This window comes from Podarcis erhardii (genome assembly GCF_964252035.2).
Source record: "Podarcis erhardii genome assembly, chromosome: 12".
Taxonomy (NCBI): domain Eukaryota; kingdom Metazoa; phylum Chordata; class Lepidosauria; order Squamata; family Lacertidae; genus Podarcis; species Podarcis erhardii.
In genome coordinates, this window is record NC_138513.1 from 48,317,197 (window position 1) to 48,343,399 (window position 26,203).

The following is a 26,203-nucleotide window of genomic DNA, read 5'->3' on the forward strand; positions in this document are numbered from 1 at the left end:
ATAAAGTTGTGATTTACTGGAATGTAACAGAAAGACCATACAAAAATAGAGCTATGCAGCATATTAAAAACAGAAGAAGAACGCTTGGGACTATTCACAACCAGGAGAATGATGGAAGTGGGAAATAAAATGAGGGAAAGGGGGCTGTGTTGAGCTCTATGGGGATCCCACCACTTACAAGCCCTGCCCTGCCCTACAGGAGCAGATGGTGCTCATAGGGGTGATTACCACCAGGCACACCTTCTATTCAGCCAGACTGTCATATCTTGTCAGGGTGTCCATCAACCTTTTCAGCGCTGCGTAGAAATGCTAGGGCAGTGGTTCTCAAAGGGTGTGGTGCGCTATCCTGGCGTGGCAGGAGAGGGTGGCAAGTGTGGCAGGAAGGTTCAAGGACCATCAATAGAATGTTTTGGTAAGGATTCATGTTCTTATGTAGCTGCCTTGTTTTATACTTTCTGGGTGCCCAATGACCATATTGTATTATAAAGTAGTTGAGTTCTGTGTCATAAATCAAGCACTGCTAAGAGTTGTTTCCCTTTGTTTTCTTATCAATAAAAAAATTGGAAGTGATGCAAGCAGATTTTTATTTTGAAAGTGTGGCCTAGAGAAAAAAGTTTGAGAAGGAAGGAAGGAAGGAAGGAAGGAAGGAAGGAAGGAAGGAAGGAAGGAAATAACCTGCCAGCCATATTATGGTGTTCCCCAGTTCCCCAGTCTATGGTTGCAAGCAAAAAAATTTTATCATTGCATAATTATATAATTCATATACCCCTTTTTTTGGGGGGGGTGTCCAATGTAAGTTACAGATTTTCACCAAAACAATACTTTTTAAAGTCTAGATTGCACATCATTATGCTCATTAGCAGTAATTGCATTTGTATCGAGAATCTAAATACCATATTTTTTGCTCTATAGGATGCACCGGACCATAGGACACACCTTGTTTTAGAGGAGGAGAACAAGGAGAGAAAAAATCTCCCCCTCTCTGCTCAGCGCCCATTCAGCAAAGCGGCAGAAGAAACAAAGCCCCTTTCATTTCTTCTCCCGCTTATCTGAAGGGGCGCTGCGCAGCTCTCCCTCTCTGCTGAAGCCGGGAAAGTCTTGCTCTCCTGGCTTCAGCGAAAGGAACCTGAAGCCTGCGGAGCGCAGCAGGAACTCGCGCTGCGCTCCGCAGGCTCCAGGCGCACCGACCCCTCTCACTCTCCAGCTTCAGCGAAAGCAACACAAAGCCTCCGGAGCGCGGAGGGAGCGCTACCTATGCGCTTCGGAGTCTTCATGTTGCTATCGCTGAAGCCAAGGAGCCTGCATTCGCTCCATAGGACGCACACACATTTCCCCTTAATTTTTGGTGGGGGAAAAGTGTGTCCTATAGAGCGAAAAATACGGTATGTGCCCCCAAAACTGAAAAGAACTCATGTTTTCAAAACAAAAGAAGGTTTGATTTGATTCTTGACTGTTGTTTCACCATGAAATCTCCAGCATTTCTTGCCAATCTGACTTCCCGTGTCTGGTTTCTAGATTCTCTTTTTAAAAAAAGGTTAGGTGGAGACATTACCACCTCAATTTCATTTCAGATTTCTAACATTCGATTATTGCAAGGTGTAACTATGGTATACACCCCCCCCCCGCGAGACTTTATTACAAAGTTAAAATAATAATCCAGTAAGAAATATGAAATAAAAAGAAAATAGGGGGGTACTGTACTACTGTGGAATATATATATATATGGAAGCAAACAATTCTGGCAGTTTCAGGAAAAGCCTCTGGTATTTGTAGCTCAAGAATGCTATATGTATTTTTAAATTTATGTTATCAGAAGCCTCCATCTTAAATGCTGTGAAGACTCTATTTGCCATGGACTGATAAGTGAAGATGGGAGAATTTCAAAACTCATGTCAGGTAAGGATGCTAGAGGTTGGGGGGAGGCAAAGCTGAGAAGATGAGGGGACAGTTAAGAAAATTCTGCTGGGAAATCACAGAACAGGTCACTACTTAAATAAGATTATAAATGCTCTCTCTATAGAACAAGGTATACTTGATCTATTATTTCCCCTAGGCAGGGCTTACTTTGGTATGTTTGTTTATATATGACATTGGGGCAAAAGGGTTATTATCAAGCACAGAACACAGACTATAGTGTTTTCTCCAAATTCCTATGCAATTTCATAATTTGATCTTGGTGTGTGTGTGATCCATATATATATCACAAACATTAATGAGAATTTACAAAGAGGGACCATGCACATATATTGTGATCATAGCCCAATTCTTTATCAGGGCTTACTTGCAAAAATAGGTCTGATCCTGTGGCTATGAGAGACTCGTGGGGACACTGAGCTGCACCCAATACTTTGCACATGCAAAGACTGCCATTGAGGAAAACTCTTAAGAACTATCCTCTGCACGGGCAGAGATTCCTCACACTGAGGTCTTGGCAAAACAAAGACTCACAAAGCCCTCTGCAACTAAAACATGCAGTCTTTTCTAAATTTGCCCTCAGTGCACCCCACCCTCATCAGAAAAAATCTGCTTTGATTACTGGAAGCATCCAAGCCAGCTACACTAAATCCGACCCGACAATCATATGCCCAGAATGGAAGAGGGAAGTGGAGAGTTGAACTGTTCAAGCCGAGGGTGCAACACAGTGGGCCCTTTACAAGGTGATAATATTTTGCCCTTTTTAATTTGGGGGTGAGAGGGGGTCCAGGGCAGGGGTGAAGAATATGACGGAGGTATGTGATTTATGCATGATCTGGAGAAAGTAGGTACAGATTTGTTTTCCTCCCCCTCTCTCATAATACTAGAACCCATAGCGATTCAACAAAGCTGAATATTGGAAGATTCATGACAGAAAAAATGAAGTACGGTGCATACATAGAACTATGGAAACTTTCTACCGTAATATATAGTAATGGCCAGCAATTTGAGTAGCCTTGAGATGAGCTCTGAGCTCGTTCTCATGGTACCTCAGTTGCATGAGATGAGAACAGCTCCAGCAGGGTGGCTCCTTCCTATACCTGAGCTAACTCAGGTGGGCACAGAGGGGGTTGCAAACATGGCTGCATCCTGTGCTAGGCTGGCCCTCCAGTGAACTGGAGTGATACTGGTGGACATAGAAGCCATCTTCTAGGGGCCGAAGTTCCTCCCCGCAATAAAATATTTGAGGGGGCCAAAGTTAATGGGCAAGTGCCATGTCAAGTGATTGATTGTGGGGGGGGGGGTAGGGTTTACCTGCCCCGTAAGAGCGCAGGCATGTTTCCATGCAGGAGTGCCCCAGGGCACAACTAGCACGCTTTGGATGAAGTCAAAGGATGGAATCCTATCCCTACTTACCTGAGAACTTGCTGCTGCTTCTTTTTTAACTTATTTTTAATTAAAGATTTCTTGATTTACAAAAATATGTGCAACTTTTTTCAATTTACATTTTCTACACAACAGAACTTGCTTCTGAATGCACATGCATAAGGTTTCACTGAGCCCCTTTTCATTTATGTTTCAACAGAATGTATGGCCTCATAAATTCCATCCACATAACCAGGGTGGATTTGATTTAAATCAAATAAATTTAAATCACGATTTTAATCACTCATCAGTAAGACTTGATTTAAATCCTTTTTTTACAGAAAGGTTCAACCTTGCTGGCATCCTCTTAATATTGACAACTGGAGGAAAGTTTCATTTTTGGAATATTTAACTTTAAAGTTATATCAAAAATTACTGATTAGGTTATGCTATTAGAAATACATAGACAGATAATTATGAAATTATTGTGAGGTTTAATAAGTTAACTGTTTATATTTGGACAACTTTTCTGCTGTACTTTATTGAAAGGAGAAAAATAATCATTTCCTTCACAGCAATTTAAACAATTTATTTAACTAAAACAATAACATTATAGCATATGCATCCCTGTTTGTTAACTGATGTGCTTAAACATTTTTTTTAAAAAAAAACAAAAAACCCTTAAGACTTGAGCTTTGGCACACATGAAAAACTTTAAACAAATCCTTATTTCCTGATGAATGGCCTTTGGACTAGAACAGAGGTCGGCAACCTAAGGCCCATGAGCCATGGGGGTCGCTTAACCGGCCCATGGACTCCCGCCGCCTGCTTGGGGACGCACTAAACCGTGCGCCATGCCGTGCTAAACTGGTGTGGAGCAGAGCGGGGATCGCCTTCCGCGACACTGGCTGGCTTCCCATTGGCTGCAGGAAGCTCCTGCAGCCAATGGGAAGCTGCGCACACCTCCTCCGCGCCGGAAATAGGGTTTGCCGGACTGTGAACAAGCCCAAGCCACAAAATCTTTGCCAACCCCTGGACTAGAATGTAACTTAAAGAGAAAATCTTTAGAAATATTTTTCCTCCAAAAGCATTTCATTTTAAATCCAGTTTAAATTTAAAAAATCTGATTTAAATAAAAAAATCCAATTTTAAATTTTAAATTTTTTTAAAAAAACATTCATTTTTATCTACCCTGCACATAACTGCTCATTGAACATAGTTAATTTTCCTTTTTTTGCTTTTTTCCTCCCATCTTCTCTGCAAATGGCCTTCTGTCTCCTTAACTATCAGAAATCAGTGCTGTACAGACACAAGCAAAACTTGTGCAATGCAAACTTATTTCCCTAGCAAACTACACCTCAATTTGACCAACAGTTCTCAAACAAGCGGAACTTTAAGATCTATTTTCTAGACACAAAAAATAAAATCATGTTACTGGCCTCACATCGTTTTAATGTATTACAATAAACGCCAGGCATGAACAAGCCAAAGGGTAAACATTTTTAGGTCCCCCCGATTCCAGGGGGACACAGATCGAGCAATGCTAACCATTGGCCAGAGTGGGCCCTGTGTAAATAATGCAGTTTGCTAACAACAGTGATCATACGACAAGAACACACCTGATTCCTTAATTTCACTGAATCTAGTGCAGTGGGTGAATAGGATGTCAAAACAATCAACTATGTATGCCAACTATTCCTCATCTTAGCATAGCTGTTAACAGTGTTACTCCATCCCAACTCAAATGTTTACTTATTATCTTGGATACAACTTGTTTGGACGCTTAAGCATCTGGTGCACGTTGATTGCTCAGCACTTCAGCAGAAACACAAGTTGGTTCATGGTAGCTATTAACATACGGCAAGGTAAGACAGCCCCACTCAGCAAAATCTCTGTTTGCATGAAATGCTTGAAATATATCTGCTATAACCCAACATAACTTCATTGGTTTGCTTTTTGCTTCTTATTTAACATCTGTGCTGGTGTTCCATAACTTCAGAAACTTTGTAAATTATTTTGTTAGAGGAAAATCAAGCTGGTACAAGTATTTCTCTGAAGAAATCAGTTATGCGATGGTAAGTGTCATCAAGACTTTAAAGAAAGTTGGGGTGTAAACTGTAATAATGAGCAAAGCACATTGTACTAGATACGCCAGCATGTACATTCCCTGCATATGCAAGTCTGTACATAGTAGAATACTGTAAACTGCATATAATGAGATACTTATATAAAGATAGTAGGACCAACTGATTTGCATATAAGAGTGTTAAAATTCTCTGAACACCTGACCACCTGGGAAATTGCAATTTGGTACACATAGTCAAAAGCTCTCTTAAGATGCTCAACCTAACCACAGGAGGGCAAAAAGTGGGGAGGGGGACAGGGCTCCACATGCCAGCAGCTCCACCTGAAACATCCACAAGCACGTCCCCAGCCCTGCCTCATCCACTGCTGACCTCTTCATGGAAGTCTGAAGTGGACTTTGGCCAGATGGACTCAAAAGCTCTCTTCAAACCTTTTCATGAAGGACAACATGTTAGGGCAGGGATATCATCCATGCCCCCAGCTCCTTGCACGGCCAAGTTAAAAATTAAGGAGGGCTGAAGCCATCTTGACTGCAAGGGAAGTCTGAACATGGGACCATATACTGTATAGCAATCAACAAAAAAGTATAAATGATAAACACAGGGTGCACTTTATCTATGCACAATTGTATATGCAAGGAACTAAACTATTATTTTTTTCAAAAAGATCAAAACTGAGATTAAGCTTTCTTCACAACACACTACAAGCCAAAGCACTTAAGACAAGCCTGTTCTGTTCACACCTCTTGTCTAAAGTAGCAGTCACAAATGTATATCTGAAAATGAGACTTCCCATTTCTCGTGTTTTGGCAATCCTTGGATTGGGAAGCGATATTTCCTAGTGGCATGTTTCTACCTCAAATCTACAAAATACCATGTAACTTGGAAGCTTTCAACATCATTTATTTTGTGCTTTCAAATAAAGTGTGTAATAAAAACCATTCCATTTCCCATCTTTTTGTTAGGCAGAATCTGTACTGATAATCAGATTTAAACCTCAAAACTTTTGCTTAGCTTCTTTATCATAACTTTCTTCAGAAATCCGCTATCACCGAGCAAATATTTCAAGGGTTTTTTTTTTAAATATTTAAAAAAGTTTGCTACAAATGGAAAACAAACACCTTAATATTCTGTCTGCAAGCTAGGCAATGTTTTAAAAGCAACAAAGCATGCAAACACAGATATGGGACACGGGGTTAAATAAAAAAGACTGGTGTTTTTTCAACCAAATTTTAAGCTGCGGAAATAATGCCTGTAGCTTATAAACATTGCCATATTCTATCTGCTATGGCATGCAGTGTCTATTGCTGCAAGCAATGATCTTTTCTGATTAACAGATTTAGAGCGGTGTCTTGACAATGCTGGCATGATCTGTGCCAACAGGTGTGTTGTTCATTAAGCTGAAGATATATAATTCTACTATTTATTTTCAACTAAGGAGCCTGAGGCATCCACTCATCACCTTATCTTGTTCCAACCAATACTGATTACTGTCATTAAGGACTATGGAAACTGAATAATTAAGGGGAAGAAGTTCCAAAATGAAATCTTCCCCCGTTTCGTCATCCAGTTCTTCTCAGCTACTGATGGCAATGTGGTGCAAAACTATCCTCTGTACATGGCCGAACCCTGACCACTTACATGCTGGTAGCCTCTTTCCAAAGGCAACCAGAAAGAAAACACACACAAGAGGTGAAAACTTAAGAACTGCAGCCTGTGTGAAGTTGATCAAACTCACAGAAGTCTTTGCTGCAAACCCCCAGGCTTCCTACCTTCCATGGCTTCTTCTGCAGAGGAATTGTGGCAGATGCAGTTTGTCATGTAAGGTCTGCAGAGCTACGGATGATACAGGAGCCATGTCCTCCTAGCCACCCTAATTGTTTCCCCACATGTGTGTACTTATTCTGGTTCACCCCTATTCCATGATGAAACAGACCCTCTATGAAGAAGACGCCTAGAATACCTCCAATCTCCATTTCTACAGCTCGGAGATGCTGAAACAGCAGCAGATCACAGCACTTACAAATGGAACAGAGGGAGCTGACAAATTCTCTAGTGACTCCCAAGCAGTGCAAGCAAGAGGAGGCTGCTCCTCCGTAGAGGTCCAGACAACGAGGCTGGATGCTTGTTCACCAAGGTACCCCAGCCTGCAGGTGCTCTGGGTGCCTTGAACACCTGAATCAGCCTTTTGACGGGACAACATAGGGCTTCCCCTGTGAGCCTTCAGCTGTTCTATGAGAAACAGAGTGATTCTGATTTGCAGATTCAGAAATGCTGCAGCAAGCAGAAGATGGCCACTTCGCCTTGCGCATAAGCTTCTCAAATGCATTTGACAGCCCAATATTAGAAACAGAATACTGGGCAAGTCAGAATTCTGGTAAAATCCTGCCACATGACAGTTCAAGGTAAAAAGAAAGATAACTAGAAGGAAGAGGCCCTGCTTTTATACCTCCCCCCAAAATGGAGATAGATAGATGATAGATAGATGATAGATAGATAGATAGATAGATAGATAGATAGATAGATAGATAGATATATAGATAGATAATATAGATAAATGATAGATAGATAGATGATAGATAGATGATAGATAGATATAGATAGATAGATAGATAGATAGATAGATAGATAGATAGATAGATAGATAGATGATAGATGATAAGATAGAGATAGATAGATAGATAGATGATAGATAGATAGATAGATAGATAGATAGATAGATAGATAGATAGATAGATAGATAGATATAGATGATAGATAGATAGATGATAGATAGATAGATAGATAGATAGATAGATAGATAGATAGATAGATAGATGATAGATAGATGATAGATAGACAGATGATAGATAGATAGATAGATAGATAGATAGATAGATAGATGATAGATAGATAGATAGATAGATAGATAGATAGATAGATAGATAGATGATAGACAGATGATAGATAGATAGATGATAGATAGATAGATGATAGATAGATAGATAGATAGATAGATAGATAGATAGATAGATGATAGATAGATGATAGATAGATAGATAGATAGATAGATAGATAGATAGATGATAGACAGATGATAGATAGATATATAGATAGATGATAGATAGATAGATAGATAGATAGATAGATAGATAGATAGATAGATATAGATAGATATATAGATGATAGATAGAGATAGATAGATAGATAGATAGATAGATAGATAGATAGATAGATAGAGTTCTGCTCTGCCAGGATGCTTTAACCCAAAAAAGTAGCTACCCGCTCCCAGCTTCCACCCAGCAGAAAAACTCAGTTACAGACACTGGAGTTTTGTTTCTGATGTTTAACTGCAAGATTCTCTGTTAACAAGCTTGGTTGTGATTGCCCAGGCAACCACTTTTGAGGTCAGGCAAGTTGAATTATTGAGGCAGTCTTAACAAAACTTCCTTGTATGCTAACTGCAAACTTATTAAGCATCAGCAGGAAAAATATGTGGCAGTACCAGAGGAAACTGGAAAAGAGCCCTGGCTTTCCACCCCATGGCACGCAAGCTCCAAAAGAAAAAAGAAAAAGAACAAGGGAGGAAGACGCTTCCTATAATGCCCTGAGCAATATTCCATATCAAGGGAGAGGAAAAACCTTGGCAGGCACTATCATGAAAAGCATTCATAAGGGGACAAATGGCCTATGAAATGCTAAATTGTGTGGGACTAGATGTTGGTAAAGAAAACAAAGAAAAGCGAAAGTGGTTCTGAGAGGAGTGGAGTATGGAAGAAGTCAAAAAGTCCTCCAGGAGGGCCCATAGCTTGGGGGCTTGACCGCATACCTTTTTGGACAAGGTTGTAGGCTGAGAAGCTGCCTTTTACCGGTCAGAACCTCAACCCACCTTGACCCAGCACTGTCCATTTTGACTAGAAGTGGCTCTCCAAAGTCTCAAGAAGAGCACTGCTGCCCAGCAGATTCCAAAGACTGAAAATCAAGATCTTCTTCATGAATTATAAGATTCCAGAGTACGTGGCAGCCTCACAGCTTCAGGGGCTCCTGGACAGGGCAGATTTTCCATACCCTTTTCAATCTGGCTTCTGGTCTGGTTATGGGATGGAGACTGCCTTAGTCACCCTAGCAGACAATCTGTGCTGGCAAGCGGATAAGGGGAGCACATTCTTGTTGCTTCTCCTTCATCTCGTAGCCACTTTCCATATTTCTGGATTACTGTGCTAAGAGTAGAATAAGGTGGGGTGGAATGTGGTGCACTGGTTTTGCAGTTAAGTGTTCTGGTCTTTCATAGCAGGTAGATTTTAGAAGGTGCTGTTGTGGGGCTTTGCTTGCAGGCTCCTGCAGGGTCCTCTCTATATAAAGCTGCTGCAAGTCATCTGGCTATTGGGATGGAGTGTGGTGCTAACACCCATCTCCCTCCCCCAACTTTTAGTCAAATCCTATGAAGTGAAGGCAGAGCAATTCCTGTTGCAAAAGATACTAAAGCAGGAGCTGTGCAAAACAGGAAGCGGCAGCAGTGATGAGATGAGAGTCAATAAAAGAAGAACTCTTGCTTTGGCAATGCTGCAAGAAGAGGCAATGACCTACGAGAAGAAGAGACAAGGAGAAGCAGCAGAGGTGCACGGAGCTGAAAAGAGAGAGCAGATGAAGAAGGGAAAGACAGGAAGGAGGATTGGGGAGAAAAGGGGGGAAAGTGAACTCTTATCAGCTGAAAGACCTAAGACAGAAACTACCAGCAACTGTTAACTGTTTAAGAAATTGACTGCTGTCAACTAGGCAGTAGTTTGGGGTTGGGTTGTTGTGAAGGGTTTAAACTGCCCATTGTTATAATTGTTCATTTACTGATGGCATTAAGTAATCCATTCATTTTATGAGATTAAGAAGTATTTTTACATCCTTTGACTCCTGAGTGATTTCCATCTATGGTGTCCACATCCTAACAGCAAAACCAGCAAGCGTTACAACAGCAGAAGTTCTGAATCAGTGCTCTGGTCAAAGCATGAACCGGAAGCTGAAATTTAATCCAGAAAGATGTTAGCTCTGTTGACTGAGAAGTCAACTGACCCAGGAAAAGGGACACATTCTGCACTGCTCCTGTGCTTTGGAACTTCCTGGCTATTAAGGTTATGCAGACATCTCAGCCATAATGTTTTAGACACCTGTCAGCAAGCCAACCCACATATTATTTAGTCATAAATACTGGTTTTTAAAGTTTTAATGTGTTATTACTGATAATGATTTTATTTTGTTTCATTTATATCATTTAGGGGTTTTTTAATTAAGCATGTTATAATATTTCCCCAAAATAAATAAATACTCGACAAGGTTGTTGTTGTTGTTGTTTAGTCGTTTAGTCGTGTCCGACTCTTCGTGACCCCATGGACCAGAGCACGCCAGGCACTTCTGTCTTCCACTGCCTCCCGCAGTTTGGTCAGACTCATGTTTGTAGCTTCGAAGACACTATCCAACCATCTCGTTCTCTGTCGTCCCCTTCTCCTTGTGCCCTCCATCTTTCCCAACATCAGGGTCTTTTCCAGGGAGTCTTCTCTTCTCATGAGGTGGCCAAAGTATTGGAGCCTCAGCTTCACGATCTGTCCTTCCAGTGAGCACTCAGGGCTGATTTCCTTAAGAATGGATACGTTTGATCTTCTTGCAATCCATGGGACTCTCAAGAGTCTCCTCCAGCACCATAATTCAAAAGCATCAATTCTTCGGCGATCTGCCTTCTTTATGGTCCAGCTCTCACTTCCATACATCACTACTGGGAAGACCATAGCTTTTACTATACGGACCTTTGTTGGCAAGGTGATGTCTCTACTTTTTAAGATGCTGTCTAGGTTTGTCATTGCTTTCCTCCCAAGAAGCAGGCGTCTCTTAATTTCATGGCTGCTGTCACCATCTGCAGTGATCATGGAGCCCAAGAAAGTAAAATCTCTCACTGCCTCCATTTCTTCTCCTTCTATTTGCCAGGAGGTGATGATTCCCCCTTAACAGTTAGGCCCACAGCTTAGGTGTGCTCTTGGATTCTGAGCAGTTTCTTGATACTCCAGATGGCAGCTGTGGCTGCAGAACACCTATTTTAGAAGTTTAGACTGCTTCCTGGTTCCTGCAATCCACACATTAGTCATACTCACACAGGACTATTGTAATGCGCTCCATATGGGGCTGCCTTTGAAATGCACTCTAAAAGTGCAGTTAGTACACACTGCAGTCACCAATTTATTAACTGCATATATTAACTTTGCATAAATTACAGTGGCTCCTGTTTGTCTCCTAGGCCCAACCCAGAAGGCTGATGTTGACCATTAAAGCCCCACATAGCCTCCTCACAATTCCTGAAGGAAGGCTATAGCTCAGTGGCAGAGCACATCCTTTACATGCAAAAGTCGCAGGTTGAATCCCTGGTGTCTCCAGGAAGGACTGGAATGAAAGACCTGAATGCAACCATGGAGAGCCATTGCCCGTCAATGTTGAGAGTAGTCAGCTGGGAGGAATATATGCTCCTATATTCACATTAAGATCTTTCTTGGACGCTCTGCTCCATTTGCCCTCTTCATCCGACTTATGCTAGGTAGCTACATAAGACAGGGCCTTCTTAGCAGTGGTTCCAAAGTTACAGAACTCGCTTCTTAAGACATATACACCAGGTTTCTTCCCTGCTATCATTCAGGCCATTGGCCAAATCAGAACTTGCAGGTTCTGTGATTAATCTGGTTTTGTTCTGCATTTCCTACTGTTGTTGAGATTTATGGTGTTTTAAAGTGCTGCTGCCAGGATGGATTTGATTTAAATTTGATTTAAATCAGGATTTAAATCACTAGTCAGTAAGCCTTGATTTAAATCTTTTTTTTACCAAAAGACTCATTCTTGCTGGTTAATATAATATAATAATATTTACAACCAGATGAAGGTTTCATTTTGGGAATAATAAATTTTCAGAGTAGTTTTTACAATTCTATCAAAAATTACTGATTTGGTTATACTATTAGAAATACATAGTCAGATGATTATGAAATTATTGTGAGGTTTAATAAGTTAACTGTTTATATGTGGACAACTTTTCTGCCGTACTTTATTGGAAGAAGAAAAATAATCATTTCCTTAATAACAATTTAAACCATTTATTTAACTAAAACAATAACATTATAGCATATGTATCCATGTTTGTTAACTGATGTGGTTAAACAATTAAAAAAAAACTTAGACTGAGTTTTAGCACTCATGAAAAACTTTAAACAAATCCTTATTTCCTGATGAATAGCCTTTGGACTATAATGTAACTTAAATAGAAAACTATCTTTGGAATATTTTCCCTCCAAAAGTATTTTATTTTAAAAATCCAATTTAAATAAAAAAAATATGATTTAAATAAAAAAATCTGATTCATTTATTTATATCCACCCTGGTTGCTGCTAATATTTATCATGTTTGGATAATTGTCTAACTATTTCATTTTGAATTTTAACTACTGCTAGCCAGTGCAATTTAACCCACCGTAACCCAGAATGGTCAACATTAACATGAACAAAATGTTTTCCGCTAAGTGCTGCTAAAAATACTTTTATTTTACAGATGAAGAAATCATGATGTGTGTTAGATATTCTGCATTCTTCCATGAGCCGCATGTAGACAATCTAAAGGAAGTGAGTTTATCTGTGCTAATAAATACAATTAGTCTTTGACAGACAAGCCAAAGGAAAACTTTAATCCTCACACCAGTGTAAAAGTAAGAGACTGAAGTGTGGATCTCAGAACACAAAAGGGTTAAAATTTATCTTAGAATCAGGATGCTATACAAGAGTCTTGTTAACACTTCATTGAGAAAGACACCCAAGGTATTTAAAAAGAATACAAAGCATTCCCTAGGAAGGAGTCTCATGTTTTTCACACTTAAGGACTCACACTTGCCCCAAGCTGCAACACCCAGGGGCCATTTATTTATTTATTTATTTATTTATTTATTTATTTATTTATTTATTTATTTACTACCCTCTCTTCACCTTATTTTTCTATTTTCCTCACTTCTATCTCTATCTTACACTCATTCGTGTGAACACATACAGAGAAAACAGCGGAAGGAAGGAAGGAAGGAAGGAAGGAAGGAAGGAAGGAAGGAAGGAATTGTGATTGTACCCAAAGGAATTGTAATTGTATCCAACAGGTTGGACCATGATGGGTTTTGATTCTCTCAGATGAAGACTGCTCTGGGCTCCTTGGAAGGATACAATATGAAATACGGTAACTATCTTCAAGGCTTCGTTTTAATACCACCTTAAAGAAGTTTGCCTTTTACATGTCAAAATGTAAAGACACAATATGCTATGGCATGTCATTTTAGGGGGTGAAAAATTCTTCAGTGAGGGGTCTTAAAAATATGCTTTGGGTATGAGGAATTCATATCTGCTATTACTTTTTGTGACTGGACAACATTTAGGTTGCTAAGTCTACATTTGATGAAAAAGCACATAACTACCTTCTGAAAATCAAAGAATTCTAATTTTACCTTTGGAAAATGTCAGGTAATGCTTGGCAATCATTTTTAATTATTTCTATGCAATTTTACATATGTTTTACTTACCAAGCAAAATAATAGGTTAAAAATTGAACCAAAATATATTTTGAATTCCCAAGCCATGTTACACCTTTTTAGCACCCCTCATTTTTGGAATTTGAAAGCTAAAAAAATTCAACACACCCAAACAGTACACTGTTTTACCATACTGAAGAAGAAAGTGAGGAGTGAGTTTTGTTTTTAAGAAATTCTTGTTGGAAACCTTCTTAAGACCAGGATGACAAGGTACACAGAAGAAAGTAGCTCCTATATCTTTAACGCTTCCACAAAGAAAGCAGAAATGTCAGGTATTGTCTCCCCATTAGCTACACCTTCTACTCTTCTGCACAGCTGTTAAAAGGTACAGAAATTCAGACTTCCATGTGGTGACATTGCTACAACCTGGGGATAGAGCCAAACCTGGGGAAAAAAACCTGATTCTTTCACTTTGCTGCTTTGAGAGGCATTACAAGATGGTTACTGAAAATTATTTAATACACCAGGTATATTATTACTTTAGATTAGATAGATAGATAGATAGATGACAGATGATAGATAACAAAATAGGAAAGCTTGTGCTACATGTTCAGATACGTCTTACTAAGAAATGGAGAGCTAAGTAACTCAGGATTTACAATGGATCTAGACTGAGTTTGACCCACTGAAATCGGTAGTCTTAACTGCAGTTTTCACACTTAGGTCCCACTGAGATCGGGGTCTGGATCCAACTCATTATTTCTGGCAGCAGCCAGTTGCCCATTTAGCATTTCGAATTTGGCACATGGTTGAACATGATGCCAGAATTGCACCTCATAGTTTGTGTCTAAGTGTGCATAGTCCACCTGGTGTCAAACTCTGAGGAAAATCTGTACTCAAATATTGTTCTGCAAATACAACAATTAAAGTCCCATTACAATGATAAAGAATGGCTGTTGGGGGGAGCTCAGCCTGGGGGAACAAAAATCAGTGGCCTCTCTGTATGTTTATAAAGTGTTTGAATAAGCCATGTTGTTTGAATTATCTAATCACTCCATTATGCATCACCAGAGGCTCCTAATTCTCACTCCATGCATAATCAGGGGGAGATAAAGGCAAGCCCTTGAGATAACAATCAACACTTTCCAATCACTAAGCACAAAAGGATCTTAGCTGGTACTTAGTACATGTGGGCTACAAAAGTATTGAAACTCGAAGCCTCATCTTCCTCCCCACCCTCCCTCTGTCTCTTTCCAAAGCATTTGCAGGAAGAATTAATGAAAGGGTACAAAATGTTTTTTTAAAAATTATGAACATTGTTAAAAAACCCAATCTTACCGAAATGACAGTCGGTATGCTCAGTTGTACTCAAAATAAAATGTTATGTTTTACAGCTGTCACTGAGAGGCTTATCTCCCCCCTCCCTTCCCCTCCTTCCAGGAATGTAATAATTTTGAGCAAAGGGCTCTATGAAGGATCTGGTAATTCCTTCCTCCCATTAGGTCTTTGTTTTGTTTTATGCAGTCTTCTAATTTAAAGGAATGATGAATAACAGTCTTTGAATTCCTGAACCCAAGAGATTAGGCTATGGTGGAATATACAGGGAACATCAGGTCAAGTTCCAGAGAGATAGGCATGCTCATCTGTTGCAGCAAACACAACACCATACCTTTCAAGCACACTGCCATCACCATCCCAAAGAATGCAGGAAACTTTCATTTATCCCTCACAAGTACAATCTCTTGACACAGTTCCCAGGATTCTTTAAAGGTGGAAATGTGCTTTAAAGTGTCTGGATGCTGCCAGAGAGAATGGTAACACCTTAACAAACAGATTTATCGTAGAATAAGCACCCATGGGTTGTGGCCTACTTCCCTAGATGCAGAAAAGAAGTTTATGCCTTAACAAATCTGTTTAGACTTCAAGGTGGCTCAAGAGTTGATGAGGCCAAGTAAAAATCCATTTGCCACCTTTTAATACAGAAGTTCTGGCACCCAGGACTCATAGCATCTGAGTATGTGCAAATTCTTCTCCCACCTTTGAAGTGTGACCAAGGCTGCAATCCTATGCACAGCTACTTGAGAGTAAACTTGCTCACACAACAGAAAAAACTGATTGGATTGAAATTAATCTGGTTTTACATCTTCCAATTCTTACAACAGGACAAGAAGCTATACTCCTAGTATACTAAAATTCTCAATGGATGGAGATCCTAAAACATAAACATTTCAGAAACGGAAGTATACCCCATGATTCCAAACTGGGAATGTAAAGCTTACAAGGCAATTAGAGCCACCGTCCACTCCCTTTTCACTGAGACCTTTGCAATTTTCCTACGACACCTATTAATCTGGTATTAATTATTAAGATGTTTTGGATTCAGTTCCCAAATTATGTAAATGGCCCATGTTCACTATGATTTCTCCTGGACACCTGCAAGACTGGAACAAATAGGTTTCTTAGGCAAAAACAAAAAGGACACAAAGGCCGTACAGAAACCACCAGGAAGACGCCAAAGCAGGATATACTCCAAAGCCAAGCCCATTATACATTAAAAACCAAGCAGCCAAGGGGACAAGCATATGGCAAAACTTTCCTGGGAACTGTACCATTTCAGATTTACTTTTTTGAATAATTTCTCATGTAATAAATGGGGGGGGGAGCCCTCATGCTTTACACAACTGGTGTGCTGGGTAAAGAGTTCTAGTCTAGCTTTTCCCAATATCCTAAGATTTAGCAAGTTATTTACACAAAGTATATGAAATCTCTCTGTCTGCATCATGAAGACGTAAATATTTCATAAGCACTGTAGGACTATCCCTAATTATTAAGCAAAGAAGCTGTACAATGGGGATAACTTCTGAGCAGACATGCACATGATTGCAATGTAAATGACAATGAATGGATTTATAAAACATCATCATCATCATCATCATTTAATGTATTTTTAATCTTTGTTGGAAGCCGCCCAGAATGGCTGGGGGAACTCAGCCAGACGGGTAGGGTACAAATAATAAATTGTTGTTGTTGTTGTTGTTGTTGTTGTTGTTGTTGTTGTTAATACCCCACCCATCTAACAAAAACGCTGCAAAATGTCAAACACCAATTTTTCCCCAATATAAGGCTGCATTCAGATGCCTTCACAAAGTTGTGTAGTTATTTATCTGATGGGAGGGTGTTCCACAGGGTGGGTGCCTCCACATATTTAACCAGTCAGGAAGCTTTGCAACGTACAATAATAGTTAACTCATATCCACAATACACAAGACCCTTATGCATGTTGATTGAATTTACAATATGATTTCCCCTCCTGCTTAGATGGCAGTTCTCCACTGAAGAAGTCAAATTAATTTTTTAAAAAAATCACTGAAGAGGAGCTAATCCAAAACCAGGTGCCCCCCCCAACTCAAATTAATGAAAGATGCTATCACTACTCACTTATACCAGTTTACACGTGGCCTTCTTGGACTAATGAAGAGAGAAGAAATATCTGCCACTTGTAAAGTATTAAGCCAAATGCATATCCAATAGCCATTTGAAAGCGGTTATGAAACTCTTCTGTCAAAGGAGAATGCTATAATTTTCACAATGTCCAAAGTAACTGTTTCAATAAACTGAATGAAAGCCTGGGTGTATCCCCAGCTGCCACTCCACTCCCTTTCCTTCTGCCACTCAACCAACTTTATTCTTCTCTAAATATGCCAGAACAAAGAAAATATCCTACTCTAATAAGCATATAATCTCCAGTAAATATGGGGTTTCATTTACACTGCACGTGCTGTTTCCAGATATTCAGTGAACAGCCTCTATTTCACTATACAGTGGTACCTCGGGTTACAAACACCTCAGGTTACAAACACTTTGGGTTACAGACTCTGCTAACCCGGAAGTAGTACCTCGGGTTGAGAACTTTGCCCCAGGATGAGAAAAGAAAACGTGCAGCAGTGGCATGGCGGCGGTGGGAGGCCCCATTAGCTAAAGTGGTACCTCAGGTACTTTAGCTAGTGGAGTCTCCTTCTTTGGAGGTCTTTAAGCAGAGGCTTGACAACCATATGTCAGGAGTGCTCTGATGGTGTTTCCTGCTTGGCAGGGCGTTGGACTCGATGGCCCTTGTGGTCTCTTCCAACTCTAGGATTCTAGGTTAAGAACGGTTTTAGGTTAAGAATAGAGCTCTGGAACGAATTAAGTTCGTAACCAGACGTACCACTGTATTATTATTATTATTATTATTGTTGTTGTTGTTGTTGTTGTTTGTTAGTCGCTTTATATTTTTTCAAAAGTCTCAAAGGGACTTAACAAGATAAAATACAATTATAAGCCAGAAAATTTCAAATAATGTACAATAATAATAATAACTATCTAAAACGATCACCCAATAACACAGTAAAAGGTGAGCATACCACAGATGCCAACTTACTGAATAAAGGCCTGAGTAATTTAAAAAATCTAAGTCTAGAGCCTAAAAACTGATAATGAGTGAGTTTCCTTTATGAGAGCGTTCCACCACTGGGGAGCCAGCACAGAAATGACCCATTCTTATGTAGCCATCTTTCACAATTCAGTCAAATCTGGCTCATAGAGGTTTCTGGTACATTGGCTGTGAATTTACTTCACTTTGATCCCACCTTTTCTCCAATGAGCTCCAAGTGGTGTGCATGGCTCTTCCCCTTCCCTTTTTACTATCACAACAACCCTGTGAGGTAGATTATGCTGAGAGACAGTGACCTGCCCCGAGTCAGTTGATACTATGCAGTCCAGAGACCATGAACCATTAGTCTTGGAGACTGGCATCACCTGTGATGAGCTCTCGGGCCAGCTCCTTCAAGAGAACCTACATGACAGGTTATCAGGCCAGCTCCACCTCCAAAATGCTGATCTCACTTTTTGCTTTCCAAGTAGTAGGAACTGGAACCCATTTGGACAATTCATGCACTCAACTTAGAAGGTGTGAGGCCAAGCTACTGGCTCCTTACATGATACAGTATTGTACAGCCAAGCTAGTTGTGCCCCATCATGGTACCTGCACACACATGGGGAATCCCTTTCTGAGAACCCTACTCAACAGACCAATGTCAAGGATGGGGCCAAGCTTGGCTACACAATAGGTAGTGCTGCTCCTACCTTTTAAGCAAGATATCCCTCTGCAGGAGTAAGACACGTGAAGGACACAATGTCAGGATTCCCTCACTGACGGAAAGTGGTGCACCTACTTTTTTCTAAACAGGGCCAACACAAGTCCATAGCCCTCATTCCTATCTTGAATCCTAGTGTGGATCAGTAATAAAACAGCTTTACACTTTCATATTTAAAAGTTGCAGGTAATCACAATAAATCCATGTAACGGAAGGAATGGGTTCTTTGTTCCCCTTCTGCAGCTGTTATGTCTCCCTAGATCACTGGAATGGTTGGGTTTCCTTTCCTATCTCATGTTACATGGGCCTTGGCAATGCCATTATCATTTTAACCTCATGTTCTCACTGGTTTATATTCATCAGCAACTCACTCTTCATACACGTTTAAAGTGGTATCTAGTTTTATTTATTAGACTTGCTGGGAAATCTAAATATCAAGGTGTAAACTTGCTTTCTGCTTTTCAGCTGTTAAGGCAACACTCATCAGGAATCTTGCTTACTCCCTGGGGAATGGGAAGCTTAAAAAACAAAAAAGCTTTATTATCATTCCAAAAAGGGAACACAAATTGCAAAGCACAAGACATATTGTTTCAGTAGAGAACACATGCTACTTATAAACAAAGATGCAAGAGTAATTTATAAACACAGTTGCCACAAATGAAACCATTTGGGTATATTCATATTTGAACTTTAATTTGGTCGCTTTGATATCCTCCCCTTTTATGTTAATGAAAAACTATGGATGACCATGAAAAGGCAAATGAAGGTTGGAAAGGACCACATCTCTCCTGCTCAGATGCCATCTATTGAGAATGTCATGCTTAGATTCCCACGATTCAGCACAGTCACATGGAAGGAATTTGCTTCTATGGATTCATTGCCTGATACACTGATGTTCCATGATCCCTCCTGAAACAGGATTAAATTATGCTTCAAAGAGCCTGAACCTCCAAGGATACTTCTAGGAGGGAACCTAGAAGATGATGCTTTTTTATTGATCCATGTTTTACATGAAGTAGATTTAACTTCATTTCCTAACTCTGCTTTGGCACCAAGTTAACCTTGGGCTGCTTACTTAGGCTTGCTGGTTGACTATGGCTTTAGATGCTGAATTACTGTTTTTACAAAATGTGCCTCATATAAACTGATAAAAGGGTGTGTTGGAAATATTTAATAGTTAATGAATTTTTAAAACCCACAATATAATATAATAAATATAAGAGGCACACTCTGTCAACCAAATGCTGTGAGCAGGGCACAAAAACATCTGGGGTGTTCCCCCCATTTTCCACACCTGTAATCCAACACTCGCAATCCTGTATCCAAGGCCATAGCTATGAAGAAACAGGTCTGCAGAAATATTTCAAATCCCCCTCCTGTATTTAAAATCAAACCTTTAGCCCTTTAACTTAACAGAGATATTGGTGGAAATATGCAGGAGGTATTCTATCCAGTTCTCACAGTAAGAGGTCAACCTGCTTTCAGTTTCATTGAACTGGCCAATGACTGCCAAGGCACTGCAATGAGGACTTTAGGCATGATCCCTGGAACATAAGCGCCTTGTAAATTGCAGGCTTACTGTAATGTTGTATTATTTCACCACTTTTTAACATTTCTTCCAGAATAATTTTAAAGACCGGCACTCTGCTTTCAAAAGCTGGACAATGTTTACAAGTAATAACAAAGTAAGTCACATGTGCTGCATTTTCCTTTTCTTCTATCACAACACTCTTCTTTAAATTACTGCTGCAAACATGTAAGGAAAAGGCAGGAAATCGGAAATCAAACACAAAACCCCTCTGAAATCAACCAGCCAAGTCATATTGGTGGGTTTATCAAGAGAGGATCATTTGCATTATCAGTTATCTTTAGATACTTCACCCTGCTTATAACAGAGTTATCACTCCCATTCAGAGGCCAGTCCAAAAACTGAAGTATTTCTATAGAGAGAATGAAAAATAAACAAGGCCAAGGCAATTTTCTTTGCTGGCCAATGATAAACCATAGGAAGTAACTTTAATCGCTGTTTACAGTTCTTCTCCAGTTTCCATCCAACTTTTGCTTCTTGTGCTTCTGTTCCATCTAAAAAGGGATTTTTCAGATGTTCTAATTTCCCATTCAAGATGCAATCAATCCCAACTCTAGGTGCATCTAATCCAATTGTCATGGTATGTTCATGGGCCAGCACTAAAAGGGAAGGGGGGAGCTCTCTATATACCTTCAATGGACTCTCCTGCAATCACAAGACTTGTCACCACCTGGTGTGAAATGCACAACACTAAAAGGGGGGGGGGAGGAGGGAGGGAGAGAGAGAGAGAGAACAGCACAGCCAGAAGGTTAGAGGAGAGAACTACCCTAGCAAATGTCTATAGAATACACACTCAATTATATTGGGAAGCCTGATTAAGTAATATTAACATTACTTCAGTGCATTCCGTAGGAGTTTATGTCTGAGCAAACACATTTAACTGCATATGATGTTAAAACTGAAAAATCCTGAAGTTTATCAGAGAAAATAATGAAATATTAAAGAGGAGGTTGGTCAGTCATTTTGCTGGGGTATTTTTATTGCTTTTTTGTATGCTGCTTTGAGAGTCCTTTAGAATGAAAAAGTGGTTTAGACAATTTTAATATAAACAAATAGAAGATCTGCTTTGCATCAATTGGAACTGCAGAACACACATTGCTGGGATGTTTCACCAAGTCAAACCAGCAAGCAAAGAAAATCAGTGAGCAAAAATCACTTTCGCCTCAACCCGCCCCCCAAACACAGGAACATCATAGAAGCTACCCTAGTACTCATGCTGTGTGTATGATTACTGAGATAACGCACGATAAATATTCTATATAAATTATAAGTACTTGTAGTAGTGTCAGTGTTTTGATTCTAGTGTGTTGTTGCATCTCTCCACTGGCCTCTTCCAGTTAAGGGGATGAGGGCAGCAGGTGGGGCAGGAAACAATCCCAAAATAGAGGCCCCAGCTTTGCCCAAGCAGGTGGTAAGCTCTTGTCTGTGATCCTCTTGTAGTGGGGTACAAGAAATAGGGGGAAAACCACATCTGGCTACCAATGTGCCCCTCTGGTTTCAGATAGTACATGGGTAAAGGTAAAGGGACCCCTGACCATTAGGTCCAGTCGTGACCGATTCTGGGGTTGCGGTGCTCATCTCACTTTATTGGCCAAGGGAGCCAGTGTACAGCTTCCGGGTCATGTGGCCAGCATGACTAAGCCGCTTCTGGGCGAACCAGAGCAGCGCACGGAAACGCCATTTACCTTCCCGCCAGAGCAGTACCTATTTATCTACTTGCACTTTGACGTGCTTTCGAACTGCTAGGTTGGCAGGAGCAGGGACCGAGCAACGGGAGCTCACCCCATCGCGGGGATTCGAACCGCCAATGTTCTGATTGGCAAGTCCTAGGCTCTGTGGTTTAACCCACAGCGCCACCCACGTCCCTGTACATGGGTACATGGGTAGATGAGTCTAAAAAGCCTGGGACACATATTTTCACAGCCCTCTAGCAGCTGAGATGGCTCATTTACAGAAGTTATGGATTTAGTATTAACTCTGGAAGTGTTTATTTGATTCTGACCAAATGAAGGCTTAGTAGAGTTAAGACTAAATACATGACCTCTGGTAGATGAGCCACCTCAGCTGCTAGATGGCCATGAAAATTTGTGTCCCAGACTTTTGAGACTCATCTACCCACGTACTATCTGAAACCAACGCGGCACATTGGTTGGCAGATGTGAAATATATTGGCGTTATTTTATTCTACCCCACTACTATTGCCAGTAGCCAGAAGACCCCAAATGAGGAATTTTGGGGTGAGACACTGGCTCCAAGCTCCACAGATCCTCCCCTTGAGTCCCGTAGCTAGACCTGCCTGGCATGGTACAAATGGGGGCGGGAGAAGAACCATCACTACCCATTTTCCGCCCTGGCCTGTTGAAGATTACAGTCCATGCTGCCCTGGCCTATCATTGTATTGTTCTATTACCATCTTTGTACATGGTGCTTTACAAAGAACTGGTATGACAATTCTGCAATCCAAGAGGCTCGCAATCTAAAACAGACACAGGGAAGCAACAGAGGACAAGGGGGAAGGTGGAAGAATGAGTAGGAAGGGAAGAATATGGGATTAATTAATTATACAGACTTTGGGAATTGTACAAATAATCCAAAGGATTTCCAGAAAAGGTGGGTTTTGGGGAGACACTGAAAGGAAATAAGCAAGGTGGCTGCACAGAAGCCTTATAGGAAACAATTTCTGGCATAAGAGGCAGGAAGCGACAATGGGCAGAGTCAGTTCAGGGAGCAGGAAACCTTTTGATGGTGGTAGAGCTGGATGAGTGACATAGGAAGCATGTCTTATACTGTGTCAGACCAGTGGTCCACCTAGCTAAGTCTTGTCTACACACACTGACAGTGGCTCCCCCACTGGCGACATTGCCAGCTTGACCTGGAGATACCACGGATCAAAACTGGAACCTTCTGCACACAAAGCGCATGCTAGCTAACCGAGTTATGACCCTTCCCTGTTATTGGGAAATAAGCACAAAGCAATAATGAGGGGCTTGAAGGTCCAAAAGGCCAAGATGTTTGTGCAGCATCTGTGAATGGACAGGATGGGATTTATGGAGGGGAGTAAAAAAGAGATGTCACTGCTGGATGTATGTGAACAGACAAAGATTAGGCAATGGAAGAACAGACAGAAGATTGTAGTAGTCAAGTTATGGAAAGAAACAACAGTTCTCTGGAGGGACAAGGAGAATGGGTCAAATATTTGTAATGTAATGACTGATTTGGTTGGGGCAAAGGAAAAAGAAGAATCAATGAGAAAACCAAGGCTTTATGCCCGATAAACAGGGTGGGTGGCAACACTGTCAACAAATGGATAACAGGACTGTGTGAGGAGATGCATAGAAGGAAAGATGAGAAGTTTAGCCTTAGATATATTGAGTTTGAGGCAACATGGATACATCCAAGCAAAAATATTAGCTACCCAGGGACAAAGTAGAGAGAGAGAATACTAGAAGGCCAAGCCCAGATCTTGTGGAGGAAAGGAAAGGAGAAAAGCAAGAGAAACTTCTCCAAGACTGCCGGCTGTGCCTCTACCTGCATGGTTTATTTTGAAGGAGCCTCAGGTTTAATAACCCAAGCACCACAGTGCTTTTGTTTACTATATGTGGCTTTGTAATCTGGAATTAAAGCATTCCTTCCTACAAAGGTATGGCCAAACACCACCCTAGCAATTCAACATAAGTTTATAGCTGCCTGTATATAGTTGCCTGTATTGAAAGAATTCTGCTTGTTGCCAATTTGTTTTTAGGCCAAACACAAGGTAGGTTACGAGCTTTAAAGTCCTAGGAGGGTTGCTAACAGGTTGACCTTACTAATGGCTTTGTGATCTTCTTCTGGTATGGCTTTACCTCAAAGGCCTATTCTGGGTACCAGTGAGGTTGGCATTCCCAAGGAACATGGGATTCCCAGCTAGCTCCCCCCTGTTTACTCAGCAATAGGCTAAGAACTTGCTATTGTTCTCCATCAGCCTTTCTCAATCTAGGGCCCTCCAAATGTTTTGGACTACAACTCCCATCAGTCCCAACTGGCTCAGCCATGCTGGCTGCGGCTGATGGGAGTTGATCTAAAACATCAGGAGTACACCAAGTTGAGGAAAGCTGCCTTAGGTCTTTAGGACATAAAACTATAAACAAGGGAAGCTACTTATACAGAGTCAGACCATTCGTTCAGAATGTAGAACCTCCAACTCATGTACCAAACTTGGCCCACAGAAGGCCCATTTTCCCAAACCCACACATACCTATTGATCAGTAGGCCCACCCACCCCCATGGGGTCAGTTTTGGCACCCCCTGCCAATCACCCGACATTATCATGACATCCAGTGATGGGCAGGTGGGTAGCCCTATTGTTGTGTTCAGGTCCTGATTGCAGGCTTCCCACAAGAATCTGGTTGGCCATGGTGAGAACAGAATCCTGGACTAGATGAGCCACTAGCATGATCCTGCAGGTTACTTATGTTCTTAACTCAAAACAAACAAACCATGAAATACAGTCAAAAGCAGCAAGGCAGGTTGAAAGCACTCCAACTGAATATTCTATGTAACCTTCCAGCAACAACAAAACTAAAAAATTATGCTTTACACTTTTAACATTTTTAATTGATATTTACAATGGGAATTTTTAAAAACAGCAACAACACTCTCGGGCCAACCATCAATTCAGTTTTAAGCAATGGTTGAAATCAAATCCGAATGGTAAACACTAACTGATTTGAAGTGATAAGGAAAAGGTAGTCTTGCTAAATTCTCAAGAACTTCTGTTTCTAATCAGTCAGTCAAAGATCAGTGACATCATTAAAGCCTTTGATCACAGCTCCTCTTTCAAACTCAGAATGGGGGGATGAATTGACCCCTGCTTGCTGTGAGGTGCTTTCCTCCTCCTACGGTTCTATTCATAGTGAAATAAGAGACAGAACAAGCCGGTCACCAAATAATCTTAAATGTTTTCTAAAGGTATTCTGACCTTTTCCAAAACAATCTACATGCAATACAAAATACTCTAGAATCCTTGCAGTCATTTTTTTAAAATAAATGACTGAATAAAATGGGTTTAATTTTCATTCATTGAGATCTGCTATTCCTGTGACTTTGTATTCCTTTCTTCTCCCTCTAGTTGAACCCTGTATATTGCCAAAATATATTACAAATGTGTACTGCATTATATATTTGAAAGGACTGCGTACCAAACCAAGTGCATGCAGGAGGTCTTTGGGGGCTCACCTCCCTCCAGCAGCACCACCCCTTCTGAAGGGTATCTTCTAACACAGTGGATCTTAACCCTTTCTGGGTCACAGACCCCTTTGAGAATCTGATGGATGCTATGGACACCACTGCCTCCAGAAATTTGACATTAAAAAAATTGTTTTCAAAAAGACAATTTTCAAAGTAGTGGGAAGGAAATGGAAGGGGGGTAGGAATTTGCACCTTGTTCACAGACCCTCTGGAGCCCCAGGTTAAGAACCCCTGCTTCTAAGGCAAGGCAAGGAAGCCTGCTACACATATGCCCATCTCTGTTGTCTCTAAAGCAGTGGCGTAGCGTGGGGGGTGCAGGGGGGGCCGGCCGCACCGGGCGCAACATCTGGGGGTTAGGGTTAGGGGGCGCAAATCCACGGGTTAGGGG

General features: G+C 40.7%; 1 protein-coding gene and 1 long non-coding RNA gene across 5 annotated transcripts in view; one reads left to right on the forward strand and one right to left on the reverse strand.

The window, feature by feature from the left end:
- GLI3 (GLI family zinc finger 3) overlaps positions 1-26,203 on the reverse strand; it is a 240,194-nt gene that overhangs the window by 173,215 nt on the left and 40,776 nt on the right. The window lies entirely within an intron of this gene.
- On the forward strand, positions 2,432-13,459 carry LOC309326296. The gene is made up of 3 exons (XR_014150275.1): positions 2,432-2,657; positions 12,915-12,985; positions 13,406-13,459. It is a non-coding gene; the product is annotated as an uncharacterized lncRNA (long non-coding RNA).